Genomic DNA, 10,229 nt, shown 5'->3' with positions numbered 1-10,229 from the left:
GGATAAGAAAACATAGGTATGGGATTTAAGGCAAAATGGTAGAGACCGTGACATACACCGAAGGCCTGGTAAGGCGCCATCGTCTGGTGAAAGATTATGACGAAGTTGTTTCGATGCCAAGGTAATGAAAGGGTCTCCATTTACACACACCACAGTCACATTTTAAAGCTTTAAAGGGGCCTCTAGAATGCGACTTTCATATGATCATGACTATGCGACCTCTGGGAGTCACAACTTTCTCCAGGTCGTTGGGTCGCACCTCAGGCGAGCCTCCAGAACCTGACCTCCATTAAATTGCAACTAATGTGATGTCCATCATCAACGATTTTGATATCTTGCCAAGGAAATTAGTTAAGGATGCCATGGGGATACAATGAACTATGTTATAGTTGCATGAGTAGTCCCTTGACATGACACCGCTAAGATGCTCTTACGCTAGAGGGTCGCAAATGAGGTTCATAGCCACCCAACTACAAGACAAAATAAAGAATGGCAAAAGAAGTTTCCTTTGGTAGTCTTGCATGCAGAGGAGATATCATAATCCAAAGAAAATTCGAAGCAGAGTACATGGACTTGAAAGTGTTAAGTTCTCATGTAGAGGATGTTGTAAACATCATGATTCGAAGAGATGAAAGTGCTGAAAATGGTCAATTTTGAAACCTTGCGTGAAGCGACTCTCTACGTGGGATTTCCACCAAGGAAAACACCTAGCAGCAAGAGGCATAATTCACGATTTTGTGCAGGCAGCAACCAATAGCTAACTGCATCCTCTTTTGTCCCTCTAGTAGGAAAGTGCAATGAATATGATGGGTCTTCACTAGTTATTCAAGTGAAATCAAAGGAAAGTAGATTTAGTAATTCAAAGCATTGTGCTGCAGTTGCATCTTCTTTCCCATCAATGGACCATCACAGTAATTGGGTAGGTCGCAAAGTCACTTGGGATGATGCTTAGAGATGAAAATATGTGACCATGCGACCTATGTTAACTTGGCGACTCGACAACCTCCACTAGTTGCAATGTGTGAACTTGATTTGCTCCAGAAGATGCGACCCTCCACAAGTCGCAGTCTCTTGATGTGACCGGTCGCCAGATCACCATTGAAGGAGTTGCTAGACCATGTGATTTACACCACCTAGGTTGCACAACAACCTAAGTCAGGCTTTGCGACCCATGCGACCTCTACGACTAATGCAACTTCCTTTTCAACGTGTCCAATCTTGAAGATCTAAACACAAACATGGAACGTATGGTGTTCTTTATGCAACCAAGTGTAGGTTCTTTTATGATGTTCGAATGCTTGAGAGCTTCCTATTTGCAAGTCTCTTCATTTGCAGATTTTGTGTTTGATTTAGTGATCCTCTTTTGAGAATCAAACAATTTGGTTAGATGGAAAATAAGGTTAGAGATGGAACCATAGGAGATTATTCATCCAGGCCACCTTCCAATACTGAAATGGCAACAAAAACTTTAATAACAAACCATGGAGATTTTTCAGGCAACATATATTAGACTCATTTTTGAATGATCCTGTGCTTAACGCTGCTATGGCGGTTTTACATCCCAGCTAATAATATGGAAATATCGAAATATATTTGAAGGATTAAGCAATTTGGAGCCAAGCATGTAGCACTACGATTTCATGAAGGCCTGCTTATGTACTCCCTCACAATTTGTGATATTTTAGAGGAATTTATGGATGTGCATGAGTTCTTTGTACTTGGGGATGTTACCTATAGAGCATGTTGTGTTGATGATTACTCAACTACATCACTAGGGGTTGTTTTTGTCATTCCCTATTTCTTCTACCCAAAATTCGCTCATTTTGAGCACATGATTAATGGACTAAGTAGTGCACTTGGGAGGTTCATTTCACTGATCCAAAGGCCCTAACGATCAAATTCTCACATAACAACACATTGAAGATACACTAAAACTATGGGTCATTTTAGGCATTATGATTGTCGACATTGCAAAACATGAAGCTGCATTAAATGCCTATTATGTGGATGATAGGTCAGAGCAACAATATAAATAACAAGAGGGCACCTCTCAGTAGAGGATGAGCCTCAAAGTTGAAGGATGGGGATTGGGAACCGCACAAGACTTAACCAACCACTTGCCCTGATAACACCATATGGCATGAGAAAGCATAGTGTGACCTTGTTGAAGGAAGCTGGCGTTTCCCTCCAGAAGCTTCACACCTAGGGCTTGAGCCAACAGGCAAAATCACTTTGTGTACCTGCTCAAGGTGTTTTGTCAATGGAAGGAGAAATGTCAAGCAAACACTCAACAATTGAACACTACGATGGAGCCACTAAGGGAGACCTCTGTATCATGTCACAAGTTTGGGAATGGGAAGCAATTAAAGAAGTTATTGTGCCCTTGTATCTGCAAAGCAGTGGAGCTACATTCAACACTCACTCCATAGTGGGCCCATGGACAAAATGCTAATTAAAGAAGAGAAGGAAGACCATATAAAAGCCACCCTCTCTGATAACGTTGTGTCACAAAAAAGGACTATACAGGGGCCCAAATTAATGGTGAAAGGAAGGGAGCAGGGATGGACGTATGTGGAGAAATTAGGGTTTTGATGATATGAAAACCAAATCCACTCAAGCTCCTAAAATCTGATAGCCATGTCAGAAACACAACATTTGAGGAAGTCCAAGAGGGCCCTCCAAGTCCACATGCAGTGATAATACTGTGGCACAACAATTGACCACACGTGGGTCTAAATTAATTATTTATTAATGTCATTCTTTCAATTAGATGGTTGTATTTCCATTATTATTTTTATTGAAATTACATCTGACCAATGTTATTTTCCTGCAGGTAGAAGGAAGGGAACAAAATGTCGGTCTATGTGAAGGGATTAAGGTTTCTCATGGAGCTTGCATAACTAGGGTTTTCTTTCAGCAAACCAGATGCTCTCTTTTAAGTTCCAAGAACCTTTCAATACACTCAAAGACGCATCACCAGAAAATTGATGAATGTAGTGAAGCATAGTGGAAAGAAAACATGTTGGTTCTAGGACCAAGTATCTGCATCGTTGCAACATATGGGCAACAATCATTCTAGAGTTTCCAATAACCCCCTACATCCTTCTCTCTCTCTCTCTCTCCTTTGTTGTAATGTAAATATAGCCCACCATTATATCAGCCACTATGTTAGGACTGATGTGGGCATGTAACAATCATTTTTGGCTTGAGAAATAAGCGTGTAATATCAAGAGTCATGAGGGTAATCGAAAGGGCATGAAGGAAGGCCAAGGGTCACGGTAGGTGAATAGTCACCTCATCTCTATAAATGTTCCCTCGGGCCTCATTATTAGGGGAATTTGGCACTTGAGTTGAGATTAGGAATAGATAGTTGATTCATGCTTGAGAACTAGAGCCACTCAACTCTTGGTAGCTAGTAGAGTGGATTAGTAGTGGAGTTAGGGTTTTGGCATTAGGCAAGAGTATGAATAGCCCATGTTCCGCTACTAGGTTTTTACTAATTGCATGATATGTATTTGAAGTTGCAACGACATTAATAAGATGTTCTTTATCTTTGGCATCGATTCCCATGCTTACTCATGGTGGTTGTATTAGTTGTTTGATATTTCATTATATTTGTATGTGCACTTTCATACATGCAATATGTTATCGGATGGTACATAGTGGTTGCATGTATGTTCTGCTTTTGAATCTGTGTTTACTCGTTCCTTGCCATGTCAATGACCTATTGTGAACTACTTTGCAATTAACTTCTGGCATGTTCCTGTTTAGTGTATGTTTGATTGGGTTTTAGCTCACTGATCCCTCTCGTGGCATATTTCTTCTTATTGTTGCTGAAACTTGTTTCTACCTCTTTTTGCAATTTGTCAATCTTGGGCTGATTTTGTTCCATTGCCTGAACATTTCATTCTTGTCCCCACTCTAACACTTTCTCATTTGATAACCTAGATCAGAAACATTCATGTTGGCAGCCGAGCCCACATACCGAATGGGGCTCCTATCCCAAATGGTGTGAGGTCTAATTGGGACTTCACACCAGGGAGACCCCCCTTAGTTGTTGGCAGTGCATTTCGGCCCGTCAACGGAACAGTTGGTATTGGTGAAGTTTCATGACACGAACTCAAGTTATTTCAATCACACAAAGCTTAGGATATTCCACTTCAACAATATCAACACAGTTGTCAGTGAACCAATGCTTATTACGCCCAAAAGTACTGAGGATCTACTGCAACGCTACCAGGCCGAGTGAGGAAAACCAACACAATCCCAAATGCTTAACTGCACGACAACACCCGTGATGATGATCAATTAACTGACCCACCACTGCCACCTCCCCTACCAATGTAATTTTATATGGTTTCCTTCAGATCACACCCCACCTGCCCAACACAATGCTTAAAACACTAAGCCGATGTAGCATCGTAACCAACTTGAGAGTAATTATTCAACTTGTAATGTGTAATAAGTATCCCATAATACAAGTCAATTGCTTCAAATCTAATTGTTTATTACCAATAAATAAATTGTATGGTTGTTGCTAATTTTATTTGCAGTCAACATTAAATCTAAATTAAATATTTTAGATAATATTATTTAATATAATATATTTTAAAATATATTTATATTTTTCACATGAATCTAGACATTAAACTTAAATATTTTAAGTAATATTATTTATTGTAACATATTTTAAGATATATTTATTTTTTTCACATTAATATATTTATTTATTTTCACAAGAATCTAGACATTAAACTTAAATATTTTAAGTAATATTATTTATTGTAATATATTTTAAGATATATATATATATATATTTTTCAAGTAATATTATTTAATGTAATATATTTTAAAATTTATTTTTTTATTTTCGTAAGAATCTAGACTAAGAACTCGTGTACCAGGAAGGAGCCTAAAGAGAGAATTCCTGGAGTCCATCTTCCGTATGTTCATGGGACCACAGATAAGATTGCGAGGGTCCTTAGGGGGCATAATATCCCCGCAATGTTTAGACCTCTTAACACCATTCGTAATTCACTAAGATCTGTAAAGGATCCCATCGACCCCAAAGACATGAAAGGGGTTTATATTATTCCTTGCTCTTGTGGGACCCCCTATATTGGTGAGACTGGTCGCTCCATTAATCAAAGGATTAGTGAGCACGCGGCTGACCTAAAGCATATGAGAACTAAATCTTCCACGTTAGCAGAACATGTAGAGAAAACCAATCATCATGTTTGCATCGAGGAAGCTAGTGTGATTGCTAGAGCGTCTCAATTCCATCACTGGAAATTTAGGGAAGCCGTTGAGATTGAAAAAAGGTCGATCAATCTGAATAGAGAGGATGGCTGGAAGATTAGTAGTTGTTGGGTCCCGGCCCTCTCCTCCTAATTGTTTGCCTTCTTTCTCTCCCTTAGTATTTGTTTTTATTGTTTGCAATTTCTATCAATTTATTTGTTTATTATTATTATTATTACTATTACTATTTATTATTATTATATATAGATATTTATTTATTTTATTTTATTTTTAATTTATTTTATTTATTTATTTATTAATTTTTTATTTTCTAACTTTGTGTTTCAATTTTGATTTAATTATAATTTATTCACTAAAATTAATTTCATATTAGTTAATTTATTAATGGTTCTTAAGTGTAACATCGGAGTTAAACAAGGTTGCCCCCTCTCCCCTACCCTATTTGGCATTTACATCGATAAGCTCGAAGGCTATTTAGAGGAAGCAGGATGTGGTGGCACGATCTTAGCTGGGATAGTCGTCATCCTTCTTCTTTATGCTGACGATGTTGTTCTTTTGGCAAGGTGCCCATCTGATCTTAATAAGCAACTCAGGTTTCTTAAGGATTTCTGCTCTACTATGGGTATGACTGTTAACACTGACAAAACAAAAGTTATGATTATCAAATCCAAGAAGGACACTTATGCTAATTTTATGTATGACAATAATAACTTGGAGGAAGTGTATTCTTACAAGTACCTAGGAATTGATATTAATCACAAGCTCAACTGGAACCATAGCATTGAGAAAAGGATTAATGGGGGGTGGAAAGCTTACTTTGGTCTTGAAAATAATTGTAAAATAGCAAACCTTGTAATGTGGGATAAAAAGAAGTTCCTCTTTGAAGCTTTAGTCTCTCTTGTTATCTTATATGGCTGTGAGGTTTGGGGTTGTAGCATCTCCAGAGAATCATGGAGAAAGATTGAGCAAATCCAGAAGCATTTTATAAGTTATAACCTGAAAATTAAAAGTAATACACCCTATCCTATTCTCCTTATAGAAGCAGGTCTTTCCCCTCTTGAGAGCATAGCTATGCTTAGGTTTCTGTTGTACAAACACAAAATCAGTAACATAGACGATCATATACTTCCTAAGCTAGCTTTATATTCTAGCCAAAACCACCTAAGGCTCAATCGAGGGTGGCATAAAGACACAAGGGCCTGGTTAAACTATTGGGAGATCAACGAAAATGATGCATTGCAAAACATAAATAACATTAAAGATATTGTTACTTCTAAGTTCAAAGAAAAAATGTGGTGTGAGAAAGACTTAGCGGCTAAAAGAAAATTAAGTTATTATAAGAAAGTCATCAACCCCACCCTAGAAGATCAAAAGTATCTCTCTATTTTAACTAGCTCAAAGAAGAAAATTAATATAGCAAAGATTAGAACGAATTCTCATGAGCTCCATAGTGAAACAGGTCGTTGGGCAGTTCCTAAAACGCCATGGACGGAAAGGATTTGCCATATATGTGAGAATAGGAACATCGAGGATGAAAACCACTTCCTCTTAGAGTGCCCCGCGTATAACCACATTAGATCTCAGTTTCACAATCTTTGTTACAATACCAACCTTCCTAGCCTTTTACAATGTCAAAACTATAGTGAGCTCGGGAGGCTTCTCTCCAAGCTTTTTGAGCATAGGAATAAAATCTTAAATCAAAATAGATAATTTGTTTCTTTAGGTCCGATAGACCATTATTTGGTCTCAGCGGACGTTAATCATCATCATCATCATCATATTTAGTTTTATTTATAATTATGTATTTTCTTTACGTATTAATTTTATTTTAATTTATAAAAATTAATTTTAAAATTAATCTAAATTTAATTTAAAACTAATATACTTTTGGTTTCTTAAATGAATTGGTATTACTGTAATAATTTTATTTTATTTTATTGTCTTTTTTAATAAAATTAATTTGAAATATCTTTATTTTTATTTTATTTATTTATTTATTTATTCTTTATTTTTTAATTTTTTATTTATTTTTTTTTAATTCATTTTATTTTTTCAACATATTTGAATTTATTGATTTTCTTATTAGTAATTTTAATTTTAATAATAATAATAATAATAATAATAATATAATAATAGTAATAAGTTTGTTAGGTATAAATAACTATTAAAATTTTAAAAAGTGATTCAATTTATATAAGTTAATTCATTTTAATTTTTTCAACATATTTAAAATTACTAATTTTGATTTACTTATTATCAATTTTATTTTAAAAGAAAATATTTTTAATATTATTATTATTAGTTTCCCTTTATCTCAGTAAGTGTAACAGTTATCATTTTCTAGTTGTTATTTTTTAGCCGTTGAGTCATGGATTCTCTGCCCGGTCTATTTAATGTGCTTAATGAGATCTGCTCATTCAACTTGTCCTGATGATGAACCGCACGTCGACATAAGTTTTTCTATGTGATTTTCGCCGAAGATTCTTCATAAAAAAAAGAATCTAGACATGAAATGTAAATATTTTAAGTAATATTATTTATTGTAATATATTTTAAGATATATTTATTTTTTCACAAGATATAATTTCAAGCAAAAATGCGATTTTTTGTTATTTAAAATACAATTTTGAATGCATAAATAGATCCAACGTCTAAAAAACCCATGGAATACTCAAATTCCACATATTAAACAATTTTTTTATTGTGTGAGATCTGGATTAAAATTAAGAGAAAAATGTGTCATGGAAAAAGTTTTTCTGACTATAAGTTAGGCTAAGTTACACCCTTAATAATATATACATTTCAATAAAGCAATATATATTTTAAAATATATTGTAATCAATATCGTATTTTGGAATATATTTTAAATACAATATAATGATAGATGGTTAGTAATGGGAAAATAAATTTGGTTTATTGGATTTTAAAAAGATTTTAATTTATTTTATGTTAAACTTTTATCATATTTAAGAAAAATATTTTATTATTTATTTTAAAAATAACATATATATATATTTATGTTAGGTAAATTTTTAAAACAAGTAGTTAATCTATCAAACAAGAGGTTGACCAACCACATTTTTTTTAAAATTGTGTAAATATTGATTTATATTTTAAATTATAATTTGGAAACTTTGAAGTGGATTGAAACTTGTAGTTTCAATTCAGCTTACAATTTCAATCCTTCCTCAAAGATATATTTTACAATTACATTTAAAATGCATAGTAACTAATTCTTTTAATATACGGTAATAGTGATTAGATAATTTCACTTTTTTTAACTAAGCTACAGAGAGTAACTACTATGTAGCACTTGTTATTGTTAGAATAAAATGAGAAAGTTATTATTTTTTAAAATATTGGATAATATATATTATTAATGATAAATTATAAAATAGTTGGTAACATTACAAAATTTAGTGAGAATAGAGAGTAGCTACTATGTAGCACTTGTTATTGTTAGAATAAAACGAGAGAAAGTTATTATTTTTTAAAATTTTGGATAATGTATATTATTAATGATAAATTATAAAATAGTTGGTAATCTTACAAAATTTAGTGAGAATAGAGTCTTCTACTTTTTTTTTCCAAGGAAAAAAGCGGTAACCTTTTATTAAAAAATGAAAAGTTACACAAGCATATGCATTGAAGCATTTCCATAAGTTGCCCATTGGGCTCGAGTGCTTTCGCACACAATGCAACGTAGCGAGACTACCGTGCGTTTAGAAAGAATGAACGAAAAGAAAAAAGAAAGGAGGAAAGGACAGAAAAATTGGTTCCCGGTAGTGAGTATAGGACTCACACCTCATGTTTTTCTCCCCTTCTTCTTTTCGACCTTGCGCCACTCTCCTTGAGTGGGCTCGATCGAAGCTAGGACTAACTGTGTTTCTGCTTTCTGTGGAATTGTATCCTTGTCTGAGTCTGAAGTATCTGAGGGGTGATGCCGTTTTGTCCCTCCCATACTCAGATCCTCGCTTGTCTTCTCTTCCTGCTTTGAAGGGAGCTGTGAATCCTTGTTGTCTGATATGTTTTCCTTTTGGGTCTCCTTTCCTTGGGAGGGCTCAGAATTCTCTGTGGGGGTAACTTCCTCCTCTGCTTCTGATTCGTCGTCCTCTGAGTCAGGAGGGGGAAATTGCCATCCTTTCCTCTGCTTCCCTTTCTACTTCTTTTTACTGTTTGCTTTCTTGGCTTCTGGGCATGTACTTTGCAAGTGTCCTGTCAACCTACAGTTCCTGCATCTGAAAGCAGTGTTTTCGTAGTCTAGTCCTTGCAGCCAGTTTTGTTGTTTGTATACTAGCCTTATACTTTCCGGCAGTCCTTTACTTAGATCTACTTCCACGCAAATGCGTGTAAAGGTATAGATCCTCTCATCAGTCCTTTCCAGATCTGTTTTGATATATTTCCCTATGCGGTTCCCAATTCCTTCCAACACTCGTTCATTCCAAAAGTGAAGGGGAAGGTTATATAGGCGGACCCAGACCGACATTTTGGAGACAGTCATTTTGTTTGGATCAAAATCTAGAAACCATGGGGTCATAAAAAGACCCGATGTTCCCCAAAACCAAGGCCCAGCACTGATGATTGTATCTCTGACTTCCGTGGATGCGCATTTAACAATGAAAAACCCCTTGGAGCATAAATGTATATCACATTCCATGGTCCAATTGGTGAATATCCAGTGAAATAGATCAAATGGCTTTGGCCAAAAACTGTTAAATCGGCAGATTAGGGCTTGTGTTTCATATGACTTAACGAAATCTTCAAGTCCTGTAGAATCAAAATTGAGGGCTGGGGTTTGCCCTAGCTGATCTACTATGTATGGCCTAGGTGTATATCCACCTTGATCTGGAGGGGACCCTGGATCTCTATTACCCTGTAATATGTTTTTGTAAGAGGAGCCTCCCTTGGGTTGTTGCTGAGATGCTGTCTTTTTCCCCTTGTCTCCTCCTGAGGAGCTTGGATGTCCCTGG

Source organism: Pinus tabuliformis, chromosome 3_1 (assembly GCF_031772625.1).
Source record: "Pinus tabuliformis cultivar Carrire ecotype Pingquan chromosome 3_1, CPIR1, whole genome shotgun sequence".
NCBI lineage: Eukaryota > Viridiplantae > Streptophyta > Pinopsida > Pinales > Pinaceae > Pinus > Pinus tabuliformis.
The sequence above is the reverse complement of the archived record's forward strand: the minus strand, read 5'-3'. Positions refer to the sequence as shown.